This window comes from Bubalus bubalis, chromosome 6, assembly GCF_019923935.1.
Source record: "Bubalus bubalis isolate 160015118507 breed Murrah chromosome 6, NDDB_SH_1, whole genome shotgun sequence".
NCBI classification, from domain to species: domain Eukaryota; kingdom Metazoa; phylum Chordata; class Mammalia; order Artiodactyla; family Bovidae; genus Bubalus; species Bubalus bubalis.
The window spans coordinates 109566425-109588906 of NC_059162.1; the positions used below are offsets into that span (position 1 = coordinate 109566425).

The following is a 22482-nucleotide window of genomic DNA, read 5'->3' on the forward strand; positions in this document are numbered from 1 at the left end:
TCTGCCTGCAATGCAGGAGACCCCAGTTTGATCCCTGGGTCAGGAAGATCCCCTGGAGAAGGGGTAGGCTACCCAGTCCAGTATTCTTGGGCTTCCCTAGTGGCTGAGACAGTAAAGAATCCGCCTGCAATGTGGGAGACCTGGATTCAATCCCTGGGTTGGAAGGATTCCCTGGAGGAGGGCATGGCAACCCACTCCAGTATTTTTGCCAGGAGAATCCTCATGGACAGAGGAGTCTGGTGGGCTACAGTCCATGGCATCGCAAAGAGTCAGACACGATTGAGTAACTAAGCACAGCACCCACTCCAGTATTCTTGCCTGGGAAATCCCATGAACAGAGGAGCCTGGCGGGCTACAGTCCATGAGGTTGCAAGAGTCAGACACCACTGAGTGACTAACAGTTTCAAGGGAATTTTTTAGGTAACTATAGACTAATGAATTTGATACTTGATCAAACTTTTAATCTACATACAAGTTTTTTCTTTAAAAACTGCAAAGAAAGGAATAAAAAGCAACAATTAGAGAGAACACTGAGAAAGTTATCAAAAATTGCCAAAGAATTTCTGGCCCAGATGTTTTACTGTGTAATGCATCCAATCATCCCTTAAAGAGATAATTCTGCTCCATGTTCTATGAATGGTTCCAGAACATGAGAAAAGGGGGAATTTTCCCAATTTGTTCACAACAGCAGATAAAGATCTACATCTCATATCATACAATGATATTACAAAAAGAGATCTCAGGAATATGGATGTGATAATGACAAACCAAATACCAACCTACAGAATTCTGTAAGAGATTTATTAAAATTATGATAATAATATTAACACCTAACATTATTAAACATTTCCTTAATATTAAGCGCCAGATACTGTTCCAACACTTTACATAAGTTAACTCACATAATCCTCACAAAAGTCCTGGGGTTTCACAGAACATACAGGTGAGTGTGGGCTAAGGAGCACACGCAGGATATTTTATTATCATTAAAAATAAAGACACAGAGAGGCTAAGAAGCTTGACCAAGATCACACAGTTTCCAACTAGCAGAGGTAGAACATGAACCCATGATGGATGGTTCCAAAATCAACATTCTTAACCACAACATTACATGATATTATTATTAAAAAAACAGCATATCACATACCTAAGGGTAATTCAGAAGTGGTTCAAAAATAAATATATGCCATATATGTAGATTAATAAAAAATAAACTTGATAATTGTAATAGATAACAATATTTGATAAATTTTAACCCCATTCTTGGGCTTCCCTGGTGGCTCAGCTGGTAAAGAATCCTCCTGCAATGCAGGAGACCTGGGTTCAGTCCCTGGGTTGGAAGACCCTTTGGAGAAGGGAAAGGCTACCCACTCCGGTATTCTGGCCTGGAGAATTCCATGGACTGTATAGTCCATGGGGTCTCAAAGAGTTGGACACAACTGAGTGACTTTCACTTTCTTTCAATCCCATTCTTAATAAAAATAATTAAAATCAATCACCTTAAGATAATAGACTATCTATCTTTAGCTAGTGAAGAAGCAGAGATGCTTTCCTGTTTTTAAGGAATAAATGAGGTCACTCTTTACTACTATTTTAATACTGGTTTGGATATTCTAGCCAGAATAGAGAGAGAGAGAAACAAACTTAAACACATAATAAAAAAATCTTTATTCTAGCTGCAATTATATAATAAGAAAATATGCAGTCTCACTAATTTTAAAATTAGTAAGACTAAGTGGAAAGATTCAATAAAATAGCAAAAATCTATAGCATTCACTCCTAGAACAAGTATTAATTAATTAGAAACTATAATGGTAAAATAGCTAATTTAAAATCTTAGGAATAAATTTAATGAGAGATGCTTGTGATCTAAGAGAAAATTCGTAAGAATCAATAAGAAGACAGATAAAAAAAGCCTGGGTTAAGTAGAGAGAAAGGCCAAGTTCCTGGATGGAAAAACCAAACCATGTGATGTCTGTTGGACCCTTGCTATTCCAGGCCCAAGTTCTGAGGACTAGCATCAGGTATTCCCATCATTTCCTATGTATTGTGCTTTAGAAATACAAAGCGATAAGAATGTATTTGAGTCAGTTCTTACCTTTAAGAAGAGACAAACATACAGATAAGTGCTAGCCAATATAAATATCATGTGAGATACATATGTAATTTTAGATTTCTAGTGGTCACATTATAAAAAATAAAAAGTAATATGTTTTATTTAATTTCCAAATATCATTTCAACATATCACCAATATAAAAATATTAATATTTTACATTTAAAAAATGTCTGAAATCTATTGCATATTTTATACTTATAGCGCATCCTAAAGGAAATCAGTCCCAAATATTCATTGGAAGGACTGATGCTTAAGTTGAAACTCCAATACTTTGGCCACCTAATGCAAAGAACTGACTCGTTTGAAAAGACCCTGATGCTGGGAAAGACTGAAGGTAGGAGGAGAAGGGGACGACAGAGGATAAGATGGTTGGATGGCATCACCAACTCAATGGACATGAGTTTGAGTAAACTCCGGGAGTTAGTGATGGACAGGGAGGCCCAGCGTGCTGCAGTCCAGGGGTCACAAAGAGTTGGACACAACTGAGTGACTGAACTGAATTGAGCACATCTTAATTCAGACTAGCCACAAATTTCAAGTGCTTAAGATATGTGGCCAATGCCTACTGTACTGGACAGCACAGATGGTCATTTCAATGCAATTCTGAGTATGACAAAGGCAAGCATGGGTGCCATGGGAACTAAGAGGAGATAGTCTAACTCAGCCTCGGGTAATCAGGGTAGGTTTCCTAGAAGAGATACCTACTTAAACAGGCCTAGGAGGATTAGCCAGGGAAAGGAAGGATGGGAGAAAGACATTCTAAGCAGCACCAGCTGAGAGCATGAAGGTGAGAAACAACACTTATACCAGGAACTCTCAATATTGCTATCCTAGCATAAAGAAGGAAGCAAGAAACACTGAGAAGAGGCTAGAGAAGTACACCATTCCTGAATGCGCCCCTTCTCTCCCCAGCCTAAGCCAGGGGAGGGGCCACTGGGGGAGGGATAGAAGGAGCTGTCCCTGGTTCTGACATCCAAGGCAGATTTGCAGTGTAATGCCACCCAAGCTGGAACTGACAGAGATCAAGCCTATTTCTTTGGGTCTTCTGAAGCACACATGGAAGCCCCCAAACCCTACACTTGGCCTGGTAGAACAGGAGAGTCCTTTGGACAGGCTAGCCCTTAGCGGGTTAGAGAATTTTAGGAACGTCCAAGTCTAGGAACAGAACTCTGGGATACTGAAGTTTAGGGTCAGGTATGTCCAAGAAAGGCATCCTCTTTAAAATAAAACAGATGCAGATCTACTATACCAAATGAACTTCAAAGATGGCAGTCATCTGTGTTGTCCTATTTTAATCCCTTAGTGAATGTAAACTACAGCTCAACATTCCACTCAGAATCTATCTAGTTCTGTTCTGATTCTCGGAATCTATCAGTTACCAAGCTGCTGATTAATGGAAAGGACAGGAGCAGAACTAATTCTTGTTTTCTTCCTTCACCTCCATTAATGTATGAAGGGGCTCAATGGAAAAGTATTTATAATAAATATGGCCTCAGTGTACCAATGGGCCAAGGAAAAGGACAGTCTGCACAAGCACGACTATATAATTATCATTCATTCATAAGAAAGTCAATATAAAATAATAATCCTATATCCATTAATTCAAAAATTTCTTATACATACTCATTGAGCAAGATACTGTTAAGGAACTGGTACACTGGCATTTTATACCAGTAGGATCCTTTGGAAGCAATGTAGCAATATTTATCAAAAGCTATAACAATGTTTCTGCTCTGTGACTTATGATATGCCACCCAGTTACTTACTGAAACACTTAGTATCAGACAAACCTGGGTCAAAGCTCTGCTGCTGCTGCTGCTAAGTTGCTTCAGTCGTGTCCGACTCTCTGCGACCCCGACTCTCTGCGACCCCACAGACGGCAGCCCACCAGGCTCCCCTGTCCCTGGGATTCTCCAGGCAAGAACACTGGAGTGGGTTGCCATTTCCTTCTCCAATGCAGGAAAGTGAAAAGTGAAAGTGAAGTCGCTCAGTTGTGTCCGACTCTTCGCGACCCCATGGACTGCAGCCCACGAGGCTCCTCCATCCATGGGATTTTCCAGGCAAGAGTACTGGAGTGGGGTGCCATTGCCTTCTCCGGGTCGAAGCTCTACCACATGTAAACATCTGACCTCAAGAAAAGGCATAGTCCCATTATTAACTGTAATTTCCTCATTTGTAAAAATTTCATAGAGTTGTGGGAGGATTCAATTAATGAACTGAATTCATTTGTGACCCATGGGGTCACAAAGAGTCAGACAGGACTAAGCAACTTTCACTTTCACTTTGGGCTTCCCTGATAGCTCAGTTGGTCAAGAATTCGCCTGCAATGCAGGAGACCTTGGTTCAATTCCTGGGTTAGGAAGATCCCCTGGACAAGGGAACAGCTACCCACTCCAGTATTCCGGCCTGGAGAGTTCCATGGACTGTGTAGTCCATGGGGTCGCAAAGAGTCAGACACAACTGAGTGACTTTCACTTTCACATTGCTTTTAATTAATAAATGTCAAAAGCTAAGCACAGAGCTTAGTATTCATACATGCTCAATACCTGACAATTCCCATGGCCCTCTGCTTTGTTCCTGGGGCAGGTCCTTATTTCTTTTCTTTCTACCTCATCACAATCATTTTCATGGCTTTACTTTTTTTTAATTCTTTTAAAAACAGTAAATAAAAACAGAAAATTAAGAGGAAAGAAAATTAATCACACCATTTAAAGGACAGTTTCTTATATCCCTATTCCCTCCTAGGCTGGGCTTCAAAAGAACCCCTATTATGGGTTGAGCAAGTAGAAGGTTGTCTGGCATGAGCAAGTAGAAGGTTGGTGGTGCTGAATCCTAAAACACTAGAGGATGGAAAACACTAGAGAAGCAGGTTTAGAAAGAAAGATAATGAGTGTAGTGTCTGACAAGTTTAAGTGCCTGAAGGATATCCTTCATGGTTAAAAACACGGTGTGGAACCCAAAAATGATGTTACACTTAAAGATCTGTATTTGAAAGTTACAGGCATGTAGAGAGTATCTGAAGCCACAAGCATCAACAAGAACTTTCAAAGAGGGGATGTTGCACAAAGACAGAAGAGAGCAAAGATAAATTATCACCCTAAAAAAACAAAACACTGAATGTATGCCCTCCTATCAAAATGGTAATAAAATCTAGTAGGTTCTACCTCCTAATATCTTTCAGTCCTCTCTATTTTTCTAATCCCTACCACTATTTATCCAAGTCCAGGTTACCATAACTCTTACCTGGATCAGTGCAACAGACTCTTAATTCTCTACATCTAGTCTTGCACCCTTAGATCCATTCTCTAATTGCATACAGGGTGATCTTTCAAAAATAAAAATACATACTCATTCAGTAAACATTTACTAAATGCCTCCAAAGCAGTGAATAAAGCAGACATATAGTTCCCAGCTCTCACAAAGTTACAGTAACACAGATAATCAACAAGAAAAATAAAATTTATTTCAAGATAAATGCTTGGAAGGAAAACAAAAGATTGATGTAAGGCAGAAAAAGAAAATAATCAGAGATGACAACTATTTGATATCAGTTGTCAATAAAGATGGAGGTATTTCACAAGTAGGATAGAACTAAAATAATGATCATCAACATAACTTGGGAGGTGGAGTGATCAGGGTTAAAGTGTTCTAAAGGTCCCTGTATTGTTTAGGACAAGGAAAAAGGTGTTGATTCATTTCAGAATTTGGTAAGCAATACCAAATTGCTTTAAAAGCTATTAAAAGAATAGAAACAGAATATAAAAGAACAGAAACTAAATCTAGTATTTTTAATATTTTATGTATGTGTGTATACATGCTAAGTCGCTTCAGTCATGTCTGACTCTTTGCAACCCTACGGACCATAGCCCACCGGGCTTCTCTGTTCATGGGATTCTCCAGGCAAGAATAGTGGAATGGGTTGCCATGCCTTCCTCCAGGGGATCTTCCTGACTCAGGGATTGAACTCGCATCTCCTGCAGCTCCTACACTGCAGGTGGATTTTTTACCTCTGAGCCACCAGGGAAGCTCTATATTTATATATAGATACATACATATGTATATCATGGCCAGATTGTACTTATTTCTAGGAAGCAAGGTGTTTAACATTTGAAAATACGTAAATGTCAGATTAAAGAAGAAAAAGCAGTATGACCAGCCAACAGATGAAGGGGAAAAAATCACTTTACTAAAACACAACACCCATTCACAATTGGGGAGGGTGGGGGACCTCTTAGCAAACTAAGAAAAAGGGAATTTCTCAAACTATTAAAAAGTATCTACCAAAACCTTGTAACAAACACTGTTTTAATTACTATTATATTGTGAAAATGTTCAAACATACACAAAATTAGAGTGACTGGCATAATGAACTCCCATGTACCCATCATCTAGACATGACAATGATATTTTACTTTTTTTTTTTTTTTGGCCATGCCATGCAGCATATGGGATCTTAGTTCCCTGATCAGGGATCAAACCCATGCCCCCTGCAGTGGGAGCTTAGAGTCTTAACCAATGGACCACCAGGGAAGTCCCCAGAAATCAGGATTATAAGATGCAAACTTTATTCGTAATAGTAAAACATCAGAAGCATTCTCTTCAAAATCAAGAATAAAACAAACAGGCCCTTACTTCTCTCAGCACTATACTGGAAGTCCATCCAGCCAACATAGTAGGACCAAAAGAAAAAAGAAGACTAGAAGGGAAGAAATAAAATGGTTATTATTTTCAGATGATACACCTGTCAAAAATGAAAACTCCAAATACTCTATAGGCAAATTATTATATAAGAAATAAGAGTTTTTAAGAAGACTGATGAATAAGAGATTAATATTTTTTAAAATCTACTGTATTAAAAAGATGATAATTTACAATAGTAATAGAAATAACAAAGCACTAAAGAATAAATCTGGAAAAAGCCTAGACAGAAAAAAAGTTATAAAAATTCATTGAAAAATATCTTAAGAGATTTAAAATGGAGAGAAAGGAGAGAAATTGCTCCCAGATAGGAGCAGATGTATTGGACAGGAACAGACGTAGATGTATTCTCAAATTCATCTACAGATTCGGTGTAATCATAATAAAGGTTCCACCAGGTTTGTGTGAGTTTGTATGTATATAACTAGATAAGCTTATTTTAAGGTGTTTATAGATGAACAAACACCCAAAGAATAGCAAAGACACAAAGAAAAACAAAGTGGAAGACTTTGTCTTACTAGATATAAAACCTTATACTCAACTGTGATAATAAAGACAGTGAAATAGTGGCCTTGGGTTAAACAAATCAACTAGTATAACAGATTACACAGTCTGGAAACAAACCCATGCATGTGTGGAAGCAACGCAGGTATGACAGAGGTGGCACTGCAAACCACTAGGCAAAGAACAAACTAATCAATAATGTAACTGGGACAACAAATTATCTACATGGAAAAATATAAAACTGGAGACCTACCTCACTCCACACACAAAAATCAACTCCTATGAAAAGGCAAGTCTTGAAAAATGTGTAGGAAAAAAATATAAGCTACCTGAGATTGACAAGAATTTCTTCTCTTTTTTTAATAAAAAAAATATTTTTTTAATTTTTGCCATACACTGCATGGCATGTGGGATCTTGGTTCCCTGACTAGGGATCAAACCTCCACCCCCTGCGTTGGGAGCCAGAGTCTTAACCACTGGACCACCACAGAAGTCCTAAGATGGGGAAGAACTTCTTAAGTATAACCTACTAACCAAAAATATACTAGCTATTAAAAAAAAAAGACTATGAATTCATCTAGATTAAAATTAAGTTCATCAAAAGACATATAAATAAAGTGAAGACAAGGCAAAACAAATATATATAACCAGCAAATTATAGTATCCAATACATATTAAGAACTCCTACAGGAAGTTCCTGGAAGTCCAATTGTTAGGACTCGGCCCTTCCACTGCTGTGGCCTGGGTTCAATCCTGGGTCAGGAACTAAGATCTCATAATCCATGCAGCACTGCTAAAAAAAAAAGAAAAAGAACTACAAATCCATAAGAAAAAGAATTTTTTAAAAGGGGGAACATGAAGAATGAAAAAAGGTATTTAAAAAGTTCAGTCTCACTATAACATATAGCATGGATATGCAACAAGGGTCTACTGTATATAGCACAGAGAACTACATTCAATATCCTGTGATAAACCATAATGAAAAAGAATGTTTATATAGGTTTCATGTTTACATATGATTCAGTTTATGTAACTGAATCACTATGCTGTACAGCAGAAATTAATACGTTATAAATCAACTGTATTTCAATAAAATACTTTTTTTGAAAGTTCAGTCTTATTACTTATGAGGAAAATAAAAGGTAAGATCACAATGAGACAATTTCATACATCAAATTCGATAAAAATTAAGGCTGGAGAATGATGAGAACTTTTAAGATACTGTTGGTGAGAGGGTAAATCAGTACCATGAATACACTGTTTTGTAAAACTGAAAATGTGCATACCCTACAATCCAGCAACTGTGGTCCAGAGAAATTTCTGCTTTTGCTAAGAGGAGATATGTATAAGAATGCTCTGAGCAGCACTGTTTGTAATAGCAAAATATTGAAAAAAATACTAACACCGTTAATAATAGAATAGGTAAATAAATTATGACAAACAGACCTCAGAAATATGACACTGAGTGACAAAACAAGCTGCAGAAGAATGCATGCAATGTGCCTCTAGTTATATAAAATTCAAAAATAAACAAAAGTAAAATGTATGGTTTAAAGATGAAAACATATGGCAAAATAGAAAAGCAAGGGAACAGTAAACCCAAATTTCAAGATGGTAGTTACATCTGAGAAGGAAAAAATTGGAACTGGATTTCAAAGGAACACAATTCAAAAGGTAAAGCTTCACAAAAACCCACAATGATAAAAGTGATATTCTCTTTCTCTCTTTTTTAGTAAACTGAATGGTTGGATGTTGCATTATAGGTATGTTACAGCATTCTTTATACTATATATATATACATATGTTATATTGTTTTGTAACTATCTATGCGATGTTATACAATTAATTTAGTCTTATTGTGCCTCAGTTTTCTCCTCTGTAAATCAGGGAAAAGCAGTAATGCCCACACTTACACAGCTGTTGGGAGAATTTAACTGTTTAATATATATTCAAGTGCCTCAATTTAGTATGTAAGCATTCACTTACTCTCTGTTTTCAGTGTGGTATTCTAGACTCTTATATACTAAGAGTGTTTTATCCTCTCTAGAGAATAAACTTTCAATCTTCTGTCAGGTTGAATATAGCAGAGATGGGCTGTCATTTGACAACTGTGAAGTTAGAGAAGCTCTGGGAGCCTAACAGATTTTTACTATTCTTTCAACTTACCTTCCTATTTTCTGCCCTACCTTCATCCCCATGTCCAGAGATTCCTGGTGTCTCCAATTTCTAACCTGTGTGTGTGTGTATCTGCGTGTGTGTATGAGAGAGAGAGACGGAAAGCTTGAGAGAAAAAAATGAAGGTGGACTGCAGGAAAAATTAGTTTGCCTTTTGGTTTTCTCCCACATTGAGGGTTTCCCTCGTAGCTCCGTTGGTAAAGAATCTGCCTGCAATGCAGGAGACCTGAGTTCGATTCCTGGGTTGGGAAGATCCCCTGGAGAAGGAAATGGCAATCCACTCCAGTATTCTTGCCTGGAGAATCCCAAGGACAGAGGAACCTGGCAGGCTACAGTTGATGGGGTCACAATAGTTGTACACAACTTAGCAACTAAACCACCATCACTACCCACATCACTTTAGGATTTAGCTTTCTGGAACATGCAAATTCAGCTACCATTGGTCCACAGGATTTCTAACTTCCAAAATTTTATTCCTTTTTTCTCCTTTCCTTTTTTATGCAGGTCATTATGGGTTTGTATCTTTTTTTTCAATGTATTATTTATTTACTTATTATTTTATTCATTTATTCTTGTTTTGAGGGGTTAGTGGAAGAAACAGGTAAATATGGGTGTGTGACCCACCATCTTTAATCAGAAGCAAGTTCTCATTCTTAAATATGAGGCAGTGTAAGCAAAGGAAATCAGAAACAAACAACTCCAACAGCTCAATATTTTTTTTAAAAAAAAGCAAAACCAAACAACCCAATTAAAAAAACATTCTTCAAAGAAGGCACAAAGATGGCCAGCAGTCACATGAAAAGATGCTCATCATTGCTAATTATCAGAGAAATGAAAATCAAAACTACAATGAGGTATCAACTCATACTAGTGAGAATGGCCATCATCAAAAAGTATACAAATAATAAATGCTGCAGAGGGTGTGGAGAAAAGGGAACTCTTCTACCCTGTTGGTGGGAACATAAAATGGGCAGCCACCATGAAAAACAGTATGGAGATTCCTTAGAAAATTAAAAACAGTACCCAGCAATCCTGCTTCTGGGCACATATTCCAAGAAAACTCTAATTTGAAAGATACATGCACCCCAATGTTCATAGCAGCACTATTTACAACAGTCAAGTCATGGAAGCAACCTAAGTGTCCATCAACAGATGAATGGATAAAGAAGATGTGATACATATGTGTGTCTGTGTGTGTGTGTGTATGGAATATTGAAAGTTAAAGTCAGTCAGTCATGTCTGACTCTTTGCAAGCCCGTGGACTAGAACCTGCCAGGTTCCTCTGTCCATGGAATTCTCTAAGCAAGAATACTGGAACGGGTAGCCATTCCCCTCTCTAAGGAATCTTCCCTGACCCAGGAATCGAACCTGCATTGCAGGCAGATTTTTTACCATCTGAGCCACCAGGGAAGCCCAAATAGAATATTACTCAGCCATCAAAAAAATGAATGGACTAATGTCATTTGCCTCAGATATGCAAATGACACCACCCTTACGGCAGAAAGTGAAGAAGAACTAAAGAGCCTCTTGATGAAAGTGAAAAAGCATAGTGAAAAAGTTGGCTTAAAGCTCAACATTCAGAAAACTAAGATCATGGCATCCGGTCCCACCACTTCATGGCAAATAGATGGGGAAACAGTAGAAACAGTGGCTGACTTTATTTTTCTGGGCTCCAAAATCACTGCAGATAGGCCATGAAATTAAAAGACGCTTACTCCTTGGAAGGCAAGTTATGACCAACCTAGACAGCATATTCAAAAGCAGAGACATTACTTTGTTAACAAAGGTCCGTCTAGTCAAGGCTATGGTTTTCCCAGAGGTCATGTATGTATATGAGAGTTGGAAGCTCTCATAAAGAAAGCTGAGTGCAGAAAAATTGATGCTTTTGAACTGTGGTGTTGGAAAAGACTCTTGAGAGTCCCTTGGACAGCAAGGAGATCCAACCAGTCCATCCTAAAGGAGATAAGTCCTGGGTGTTCATTGGAAGGACTGATGTTGAAGCTGAAACTTCAATACTTTGGCCACCTGATGCGAAGAGCTGGTTAATTTGAAAAGACCCTGATGCTAGGAAAGACTGAAGGCAGGAGGAGAAGGGGACGACAGAGGATGAGATGGTTGGATGGCATCACCGACTCAATGGACATGGGTTTGGGTGGACTCCCAAAGTTGGTGATGGACAAGGAGACCTGGCGTGCTGCGGTTAATGGGGTAGCAAAGAGTCGGACATGACTGAACAACTGAACTGAATGTCATTTGCAGCAACATGGATGGACCTAGATATTATCATACTAACTGAAGAAAGTCAGATAAAGACAAACATGGTACCACTTACATAACGAATCTAAAAAAAGATACAAATGAACTTATTTACAAACAGACTCAGAGATACAGAAAACAAACTATGGTTACCAAAGGGGAAGGGGAGGAGGGATAAATTAGGAGTTTGGGATTAACAGATACACTATATATAGATAAAATAGATAAACACAAGATTCTACTACATAGCACAGGGAACTATATTCAACATCTTATAATAACCTATAATAGAAACAATTTGAAAAAAATTATGTATATGTGTATATATATACACATACACACATATATGTAACTGAATTACTTTGTTGTATACCAGAAACTAACACAACACTGTAAATCAACTATACTTCAATTAAATAAATAAAGAGGCAATGTAGAATAGAGTAGAGCTTAAGAACACACAACCCAGACTACCTTGATTATCTTGGCTCCACCACTTTTAAACTATGTCAGCTTTGTTAAGTTACTCAGGCTCTCATTTCCTTCATTTTAGCATTTATAAATTGCAGGTAATAGCACCTGCTTCATTACTTACTATGATGATTAAATAGTATCTGTAAGAGCTTAGAACTCTGCCCACAACACTGTAAGTGCTCAATAAATGTTAGCTAATATTTTTTGAGGAAAGTCTCCAACATGAAAGTCAGAGAACAAAACAAACTGAAAACACAACTCAAAGGAAATAGAGAACATGCAAATGCAACACCAGAAAACTTCCCCACAAACCATTTTACATTCTCAGGAAGATAGAAGATACTTCACTCACTAAACAAGAGACTATAACAAAAAGAACGATTTAAAGTAAAATATTAAAATAGCTAACACTGTAAATTCACACATGAAAAACAAAGTTGAGAAAATTATCCCAGGAAAGTAAAACAAAGCAGAGGTGGAAAACAGATGAGAAAATGAAATAAAATTAGAGGTGCCACCTATTAGGTTCCACAGCTGAACAACAGAAGTTCCAATTCAGGAAAGAGGAGGGAAAAAAATGGAAAAGAAGAAATTATCAAACATCTCATATAAAAAAACTTTCTTAGACCTAACAGGCTGAGCTCCCCAATGGGGAACCATTCTGTGCTCAACACACTGGGAAAAGGTGGGGGGACATGAAAAACTCACATAAGAGTAGATCATAGTAAAATTTCAAATTTCAGCGGGAAAATAAAAAGAGGTCTTAGATCACTTAGCACACTTTTCTATTAATTATTTTGTCTGTTTTCAGTTCAGTTCAGTCACTCAGTCGTGTCCAACTCTTTGCAACTCCATGAATTGCAGCATGCCAGGCCTCCCTGTCCATCATCAACTCCCGGAGTTCACTCAAACTCATGTCCATCGAGTCGGTGATGCCATCCAGCCATCTCATCCTCTGTCATCCCCTTCTCCTCCTGCCCCCAATCCCTCCCAGCATCAGAGTCTTTTCCAATGAGTCAACTCTTCGCATGAGGTGCCCAAAGTACTGCAGTTTCAGCTTTAGCATCATTCCTTCCAAAGAACACCCAGGACCGATCTCCTTCAGAATGGACTGATTGGATCTCCTTGCAGTCCAAGGGACTCTCAAGAGTCTTCTCCAACACCACAGTTCAAAAGCATCAATTCTTCGGCACTCAGCCTTCTTCACAGTCCAACTCTCACATCCATACATGACCACAGGAAAAACCAGAGCCTTGACTAGATGGACCTTTGTTGGCAAAGTAATGTCTTTGCTTTTGAATATGCTATCTAGGTTGGTCATAACTTTCCTTCCAAGGAGTAAGTGTCTTTTAATTTCATGGCTGCAATCACCATCCGCAGTGATTTGGGAGCCCAAAAAAATAAAGTCTGACACTGCTTCTACTGTTTCCCCATCTGTTTCCCACGAAGTGATGGGACCAGATGCCATGATCTTCGTTTTCTGAATGTTGAGCTTTAAGCCAACTTTTTCACTCTCCTCTTTCACTTTCATCAAGAGGCTTTTTAGTTCCTCTTCACTTTCTGCCATAAGGGTGGTGTTATCTGCATATCTGAGGTTATTGATATTTCTCCCGGCAATCTTGATTCCAGTTTGTGCTTATTCCAGCCCAGCGTTTCTCATGATGTACTCTGCATAGAAGTTAAATAAGCAGGATGACAATATACAGCCTTGTCTGTTTTATGTGAGGGCAAAGACAATGTTCACCCTCCTCACTGAAACATCCAGAGCCAAATGAGCTGCCTGGAGAAGAGTAAGTGCATAATATTTATTAAATCAATCTTGCCTAATATTTAAAAACACTCCAATCTCTCCACTCACCCTCGGAAACACCTTATTACTGATGGCAGGCATTTCAAGGCTGGCAAAGTCACTGTACTGATAAGACTGCTGAATCCCAAAATGAAGGTTTAATATTTTTCACATTTTCATTTTGCTTGGAAGGGAAGAGTTCAGGGTTTGGAGTCAAAAGCGCTAAATACGAATCCTGCTCTTACTTACTTACAAGCTTGTGTGACCTGAGATTACTCAACCCCTTCAACAAAAATTTTCTGACCACCAGCCACTGGACAAGAGTACTTTGGTGATAAGTACGAAATAGTCCTATCCCTCCAAGAGTTCACGATTGAACGAAGAGACCAATGAGAGAGAAAAAAATTACCACAGCCTACCGACGGCTATCTCCCTACCGTCTCGGGCCTATTTTCCATACATTTTTAAAATACTGTTTCAAAATGGACGCCAGTTTAAGCCACTTACCTGCTTAGAGTTCTTCCCTGGCGCTTCTGTACGCTCAGGATAGAAAGCCACAGAGTTCTGGAAGGCCTCAGGCAGCCCTGCCAAGCGCTTCTTGTGTGACTCCATCTCACCATGGCGGCCTCTGAGGTCCACTGGCCTCAGCGAGCCAGGTCGTCGAGCTGGGATCTGATTGGTGAGCACGAAGAAAGAACTGAGCATGCGCGACCTAGCGCCGCGCATCACCCCTAATTTCAGTCTCTGGGCTGCAGAAAGCTTGCAGTCTTGCAACTGCTCCCTTTCCATTGTACTGATGCTTAACTGGCATTCAATAAATGGGCAATATGATGAGTTTTGACATAAAGTACACGCGTATGATCCCATCACCACAATTAAGAAAATGAACATATCCATCAACTTCAAAACTTTCCTACCACCCCTGGTAATCCTACCTCTTGTCTCTTCTTGCCTTCCACTCCGCAACCACCGGTCTGCTTTCGTAATAGATGAGTTTTCATTTTCTAGTATTTTATATAACCAGAATAAATTCTTCTTTTGGCTGCTTCTTTCTCTCACCATTATTATTTTGAGATTCACCCAAGTTGCTGTGTGTGTGTGTGCGTGTGTTAGTCACTCAGTAGCGTCTGACACTTTGCGATGCCTTCGTGGCCCATAGCTAGCCAGTCTCCTCTATCTGTAGAAGTCTCCAGGCAAGAATACTGGAGTGGGTTGCCATTCCCTTCTCCAGGGGATCTTCCCGACCCAGGGATCAAATCCAGTCTTCTCGTGTTGAGGGCAGATTCTTTACCGTCTAAGCCAACAGGGAAGCATCTTGCTGTGTGTATGAGTCAATTACTTTTCAATGCTGAATAGTTCTCCATTATGTGGATTTAGGACTATTTGTTCATTCATTCACATGTTTATGGGCATTTGGGTTGTTTTCAATTTGAGACCATTACAAATAAAACATGAATATTTGTCTACAAGTCTTAGGGACAGTTGTTTGTGTAAACACTTAGGAGTCAAGTGGGCAGGATTTAGGGTAGGTGTGTAACTTTAAAAGAACTTAAAGAGCTTTTTAAAAGTAGCCGAACTGTTTTCCAAAGTGACTGCCTCATTTTACATTCTCAGAAGTGTATGAGAATTTCGGGTATCCCTGGTGGCTCAGATGGTAAAGAATCTGCCTGCAATGCAGGAGACCTGGGTTCCATCCCTTGGTTGGGAAAATACCCTGGAAAAGGGAAAGGCTACCCACTGCAGTATTCTTGCCTAGAGAATAGCAAGAGAAGCCTGGCGGGCTACAGTCCACGGGGTCGCAAAGAGTGACTTGGCATGTACAGTGACAAATTATGTTAAATATCTTTTCAAGTGTTTATTTGCCATTTGTATATTTTCTTAGGTGAAATGTCTGTTCAAATCTATCAATCTTTTTTTCAACTTTTTTTGACTGCAGTACCTGCATGTGAGATCTTAGTTCCCCAAGCAGGGATGGAACCTGCACCCTCTGCAATGGAAGTGTGGAGTCTAAACTCCTGGATGGACAAGGACGTCCCTGTCAATCATTTTAATATGATTACTTGCCTTCTTAAGTTGTAGGAACTCTTCATTTATTCTAGATAAAGTCTTTTATCCGATATACATTTTGCAAATATTTTCTTTCAGGTTGTGGCTTGCCTCTTTTTTTTCGTTGCAGTATGTTATGAAGAGTAAAATTTTTCATTTTCATGAAATCCAATTTATTGATATTTTTGTTTTGTGGTTGACTTTTGTGTTTCAAAAATACTTAAGATCAAACTCAAGATCACTAAGATTTTCTTCCATGTTTTCTTCTAGAAGTTTTATAGCTTTAGCTTTTATATTTAGTTCTAGCATCCATTTTGAGCTACTTTTTATATATGGTGAGAGGTAAAAGTCAGGTTCTTGTTTTTTGCACGCATCTATCCATTTGTTGAAAAGATTCCTCCCATTAATGTGCCCTGGCACTTGTGTTGAAAATGAACTAGCCATTTATATATGGGTCTATTTCTTGACTCTTTATTCTGTTCCATCAGTATGTATATCTTTATGCCAACAACACACTGTCTTGATTATTGTAGCTTTATAATAAATCTTGAAATGAGGTAGCATATTAATCATTTGCTCCTGTGTAGCAAATTACCACAAATTTGGAGGCTTAAAGCAATGTACATTTATTATATCACGGTTGCTGTGGGTTAAGGATCCAAGCATGGCTTGTTAGTTCATCCACCTAGTATCTCAAAGCACAGGCCATGCTGGGTTCACATATGGAGGCTTGACTAGGGGAAAAAGTCCATTTTCCAGCTCCTATGCTTGTCATTTGGTTCACTGCAACTGTATAACCAAGAGTTTCTGTTTTTGTTGGCTGGCAGCAGGAGACTGCCCTCAGCTCCTAGAGGCCGCTCCCAGTTCCTTGCCACCTTGGCATCCCAACACAGAAGGGAGGGGAGGGGGGAGAAGGATTTTCTAGTGAGTCTGCTAGCAAACAGAATCAGACATAATGTAATCACAAAAATCCCATCCCATCATTTTTGACAGACTTTACTGGTTAGAACCAAGTCATAGGCCCTGTTCACACTTAGTGAAGTCGCTCAGTCGTGTCCGACTCTTAGCAACCCCACGGACTGCAGCCTACCAGTCTTCTCCGTCCCTGGGATTCACCAGGCAAGAACACTGGAGTGGGTTGCCATTTCCTTCTCCAGGGGATCTTCCCGACCCAGGGATCGAACCCGGGTCTGGAGGACCCTTTATACCAGGAGGTGGGGACATGGGGCCATCTTAGACTGCATCCTCCACAGATAAGTTCCAAGTATGTTTTTCTTTTCAAAGTTGTTTTTGGCTATTCTAGGTCCTTTGAATTTCTGTATACATTTTAGAATTAGCAATAAATTTCTATGAACAATGTCTGCTGAAGTTTTTATTGGAATTCATCTATAGATCAATTTGGGTAACACTATTGAGTCTTCTTTTTCTTTTTTTAGCTTTTTTTAAAGTTTAAATTTATTTATTTTTAATTGGAGGATAATTGCTTTACAATGTTGTATGGATTTCTGCCATATAGCAACATGAATTAGCCATAAGTATATGTATGTCCCCTCCCTCTTGAAGCTCCCTCCCACCTGCCACCTATTATCGAGTCTTCTGATCCATAATCATAGCGCATCTCTTCATTTATGTAGGTGTTTAATTTCTATAGTTTTCAGTGTACAGATTTTGCACATTTTTTTTCAAATTTGTTCCTAAACGCTTTTATTCTTGATGCTATTTAAATGGGATTTAATTATTTTTCCATTTTATTTTAAATTGCTTAATCAGTAAATTTGGAAAAGTAGACTCTTCCCTTTGTGGAAAACCAAGCTTTTCCTGTGCTCACCGTGACTAGGAAGGCAAATATGTTAAGTAAGTATGTTAATAGTTTTGTCTTGCCCCACTCTTTAGGACCCCATGGTTTGTTTGTTCATGGAATTCTCCAGGCAAGAGTATTGGAGTGGGTTGCCATTCTCTTCTCCAGGGAATCTTCCCGACTCAGGGATTGAACCCAGGTTTCCTGCATTGCAGGCAGATTCTTTAGTTTCTGAGCTATTAGGGGAATGTTATACTCTCTTTTGGAGAAGGAAATGGCACCCCACTCCAGTATTCTTGCCTAGAGAATCCCGTGGACAGAGGAGCCTGGTGGGCTGCTGTCCATAGGGTTGCACAGAGTCGAACACGACTGAAGTGACTTAGCATACTCTCTTTTGCCCTCACTTCTAAGCAAGTCCTCTTATCTAAGTCTTATCAGCAATAAAGCTGACATCTGGCTCTTTGCCCCACCATCTGATCTCTATGGCTATTTTTCAGTTGGTTCTGAACTGTTGTAGGGAAAGGGGTATGATTTATTAACCGCCTAAAACCTCAACATATACTCCATCTGACTGGTGAAATCTACTAGTATGTGAAAACTCAGCTCAAGGCTTCCTGTGTTCGTGACAACTTCCTGATGTTCCCTTCCACGTGTCCCTGCTTTGCTTCCTGTGGTGCATGAGGTAACACTTAGCTGCTCTCCTTTATTGATATAGCCTTCTCCTTCCTCCTCCTCCCTTTAAATGTGTAAAAGTCTCAAAAGCATGAAGAAAAACCATACTTTACTGATCTTTGTAGCCTCAGTGCTTAGCACAATGCCAAGCAGGCAATAGGTATTCAATAAATGGTTGCCTAACCCACAAAATGACATGACTTCAGTCTTGAAAAAGGGTAACTGTTCATTATGTAATAGTTAATGAAATAACATAATGCAGAATCCTGTACGTATATAAAAATGTGTGCTCATTGAAAGGTGATATGTAAAATAAATTGCCATTGTGTTTGGTATCTTTTTAAAAAAAATTATTTATTTTTGGCTATGCTGGGTCTTCATTGCGGTGTGTGGGATTTCTCTAGCTGTGGCAAGTGGGGCTACTCTTCTTTGCAGTGAGCTGGCTTCTCTTCTTGAGGAGCACAGGCTCTAGGCATTCAGGTTCAGTAATTGTGGTGCATGGGCTCAGTTGCTCTGTGACATACGGAATCTTCCTAGACCATGGATGGAAACTGTGTCCCTCGCATTGGCAGGCGGACTCTCAACCACTGGACCACCTGGGAAGTCCCTGTGTTTGGTAACTTTTTAACAATAATTTTTTAAACTTTTCACTACTGTTAAAGTCTGAATCGCCTACCCCCCAGCACCTCCCTCCCCATGCATATGGGTTGTGGGAGGGTAGTTAATGTCACAGGGGACACTGAGACTCTAAGGGCAGCCAAGTGAAGGAAGTTGGAGAAAACAGGCTTAAAACCGAGAGAAACCAAGTCCAAATGCCAATCAAGTTCAGGGGCCAGGAGCAGGGGCAAGGAAAGACAGCACAGAAATTGGAGTGCAGAATTAGAAGAAAGGATCACTGGTGAGCAAAGGTTAGAATGGAGGGGAGTTCAAGCATGACTTTCTTAAATATCTGTGGGAGGCTATGGATTTCATTTGTTTCGTGAATGAATTTACAAAGTTTTGCTATCTTATTATTTTCCCTCAAGTTGTTCCTATTGTGACAGTCTCTTCCTGTTGAATGAATATGGTATCTTCTTTTATCTTTCTGAGACTATAAAATACAATTTGGATTGGGGGGAGCTTTCTTGTGCTTCCTTTGCATGCTCTATTTTCTTTGAGTTGCCTTTATTTTTTTGTCTTCTGACTTTTGTGTTGAGGAATTTCCTCAAATAATAATATTAGCTAACATTTGTTGAGCATTTACTATATGCCAGACACTGCATGCTGGTTTCACAAAGGTGAGTAAGACAAAGTTCTAAGCAGGATAAGTACAAAGATGCCTAGGCCTATTAAAGTAAATGTGTGTAAAATCAAAAATAAAGAAAAGATACTAACAGTGTTACCATAAAGGCTTGGGGTCTGGCTGCTTGCCACTCAAAATCCAATAAACAGGCCAGACTGGTGAAAAGGAAAGTGTTAGTTGCTCAGTCGTGTCTAACTCTTTGTGACCCCATGGACTGTAGCCCATCAGGCTCCACTGTCCATGGAATTCTCCAAGCAAGAATACTGGAGTGGATTATCATTCCCTTCTCCAGGGGATCTTCCTGACCCAGAGATTGAACCCTCATCTCCTGCATTGGCAAGAAGATTCTTTACGACCTGAGCCACACAGGTTTTAGGGGTGAAATGGAAAGTTTCCTTTATTTTGGATGCTGGCAACTGGGGCAGGGAGGGATGTTGGACATCTATCCAGAGGCTATCTCCCACCACCACTCACACTGGCAGTCAATGGGGCAAGAGCTTTTATAGACAGAAAGAGGGGCCTACATGCAGAAACAGCACAGTAAGTTCTGACAGTCATCTTCAGATTGGTCATCAGTGGTCTGACCAGTGTCATCTTGATTGTTTGAGGTACAATTAATCTTCAGTTCCAGGGTTGGTGTGTTTCCATTTCTTTGAGGACAATTCTGGGAATTGTGGTAGCTCATGTCATGGGTACAGTCTGGTCATCATATAGTTAACTTCTCCACCTGGTGAGGGTTTCAGTATCTTTAAGACAGCTCACAGGACATGGCTCAGAATATTATCTATAGCCACTAAAGGCTTTCAACTACACTTAATGCTGCTGATAAGTCGCTTCAATCGCGTCCGACTTTGTGTGACCCCATAGACAGCAGCCCACCAGGCTCCCCCATCCCTGGGATTCTCCAGGCAAGAACACTGGAGTGGGTTGCCATTTCATTCTCCAATGCATGAAAGTGAAAAGTCAAAGTGAAGTCGCTCAGTTGTGTCCGACTCCTAGCGACCCCATGGACTGCAGGCTCCTCAGGCTCCTCCCACCAGGCTCCTCCGTCCATGGGATTTTCCAGGCAAGAGTATTGGGGTGGGTTGCCATTGCTTTCTCCGAACACTTAATGAGTACACTGCTACTATTTGGTCTCCTCTGACTGTTTTCCTTTGTTTCTGTATGTTCTCATTTCTCTGATTAAACTTATGCTTTGACTAAAGTTTTCCACAGGCAAAAGGCAGGCAGAGGACATGGGTGGTGCAAGGGGAGGGGTGGTGCAAGGAACATAGGACCCTGCCCTGGTTCAAGAGCAGCCTATCCGAATCAGTGTTCCCTAGAGAAACAGAACCAATAGAGTACGGATGTACATATAGATAGATATGGGCGTTCCAGGTGGTTCAGTAGTAAAGGATTCTCTTGCCAAAGAAGGAGACACGGGAGACTCAGGTTCAATCCCTGGGTCAGAAAGATTCCCTGGAGGAAGAAATAGCAACCCACTATGGTATTTTTGCCGAAATAATTCCATGGACACAGGAGCCTGGTGGGCTACACAGTCCATAGGGTTGCAGAGTCAGACATGACTGAGCGACTGAGCATGCACACACACACGCATAGATAGATATATAGATAGATAGACTCATGCCTTTCTCCTTCCCACAAATTTACTTCTTCTGTGCTTACTCTCTCAGTGGCCCTGTTATCTACTCAGCTACCCAAGCCAGAAAACTGGGAGCCCTTCTAATGAGTCTACTTCCTCCTTCATACTCTCCAAATCCACTTTCCTGAAGTTCTGCTTCTTCTACTTTCTTTCCTTTCGGGCTGTCCTGGGTCTTTGTTGCAGCAAAGGGGCTTCTCTTCTAGTTGTGGCTCTCAGGCTTAGTTGCTCCAGAGCATGACGGACCTTAGTTCCCCAGTCAGGGACTGAACCTGCAACCCCTGCATTGGAAGTCAGATTCTTAACCACTGGACCACCAGGGAAGGCCCCTGTTTCTTGTACCTTCTGAATAACTCTTGTGTTCATTCCTTCTCTCCAACTGCACCATCACTGTTCAAGTTCATGCCTTATCATCTTAGCTGAGTTACCACAATACAACTCTAACTTCCCTTCAACAGAACTTCAGCTTCAAACTACCCACTCCACTACTGACTGCATAAGTAACACAAATCAGACTGTTCTATTCCCTTGTACCTGTGGACAAACTCTAAACTCCTTAGAATGCCATTCAAGTCCTGTCCTGTCAGGAACTGGTGCTTGCCTCTGTGATCCAGTTTTAACACATCACTTCTCCCTACACACCCTTTACAATCTAAGAGTATTGAAATTACTTGTAATTCATCCAAACAAGTCATGATCTTTGTTTTCTCCTCTGTGTCTTTGCCCGTGACAAGAATTCCTACTTCCACCTTGTAAAACTCATTTATTCTTTGTAAGACTCAATGGTAAAGAATCCGCCTGCAACACAGGAGACCCAAGAGATGCAGGTTCGATCCCTCAGTCAGGAAGATCCCCCGGAGGAGGAAATGGCAGCTTACTTCAGTATTCATGCCTGGAAAATCCCACAGACAGGGGAGCTTGGCAAGCTACAGTCTACAAGGTTGCAAAGAATCAGATATGACTGAGCACACATGCATTATCTGTAAAACAGCTCAGTCATCATGTCATCTAAGAAGCCTTCCTTAATCTCCC

The 22482-nt window shown here is 39.9% G+C and overlaps 1 protein-coding gene across 1 annotated transcript in view; it reads right to left on the bottom strand.

Moving 5' to 3' along the window:
* Window positions 1–14625, bottom strand: part of LOC102406024 (protein argonaute-1) — a 54658-nt gene extending 40033 nt beyond the window's left edge. The window contains exon 1 of the mRNA XM_044945261.2: window positions 14521–14625. The gene's annotated coding sequence lies outside the window, so the exon portion shown is untranslated. The remainder of the gene's footprint in view (window positions 1–14520) is intronic.
* Between the last annotated feature and the right edge of the window lie 7857 nt (window positions 14626–22482).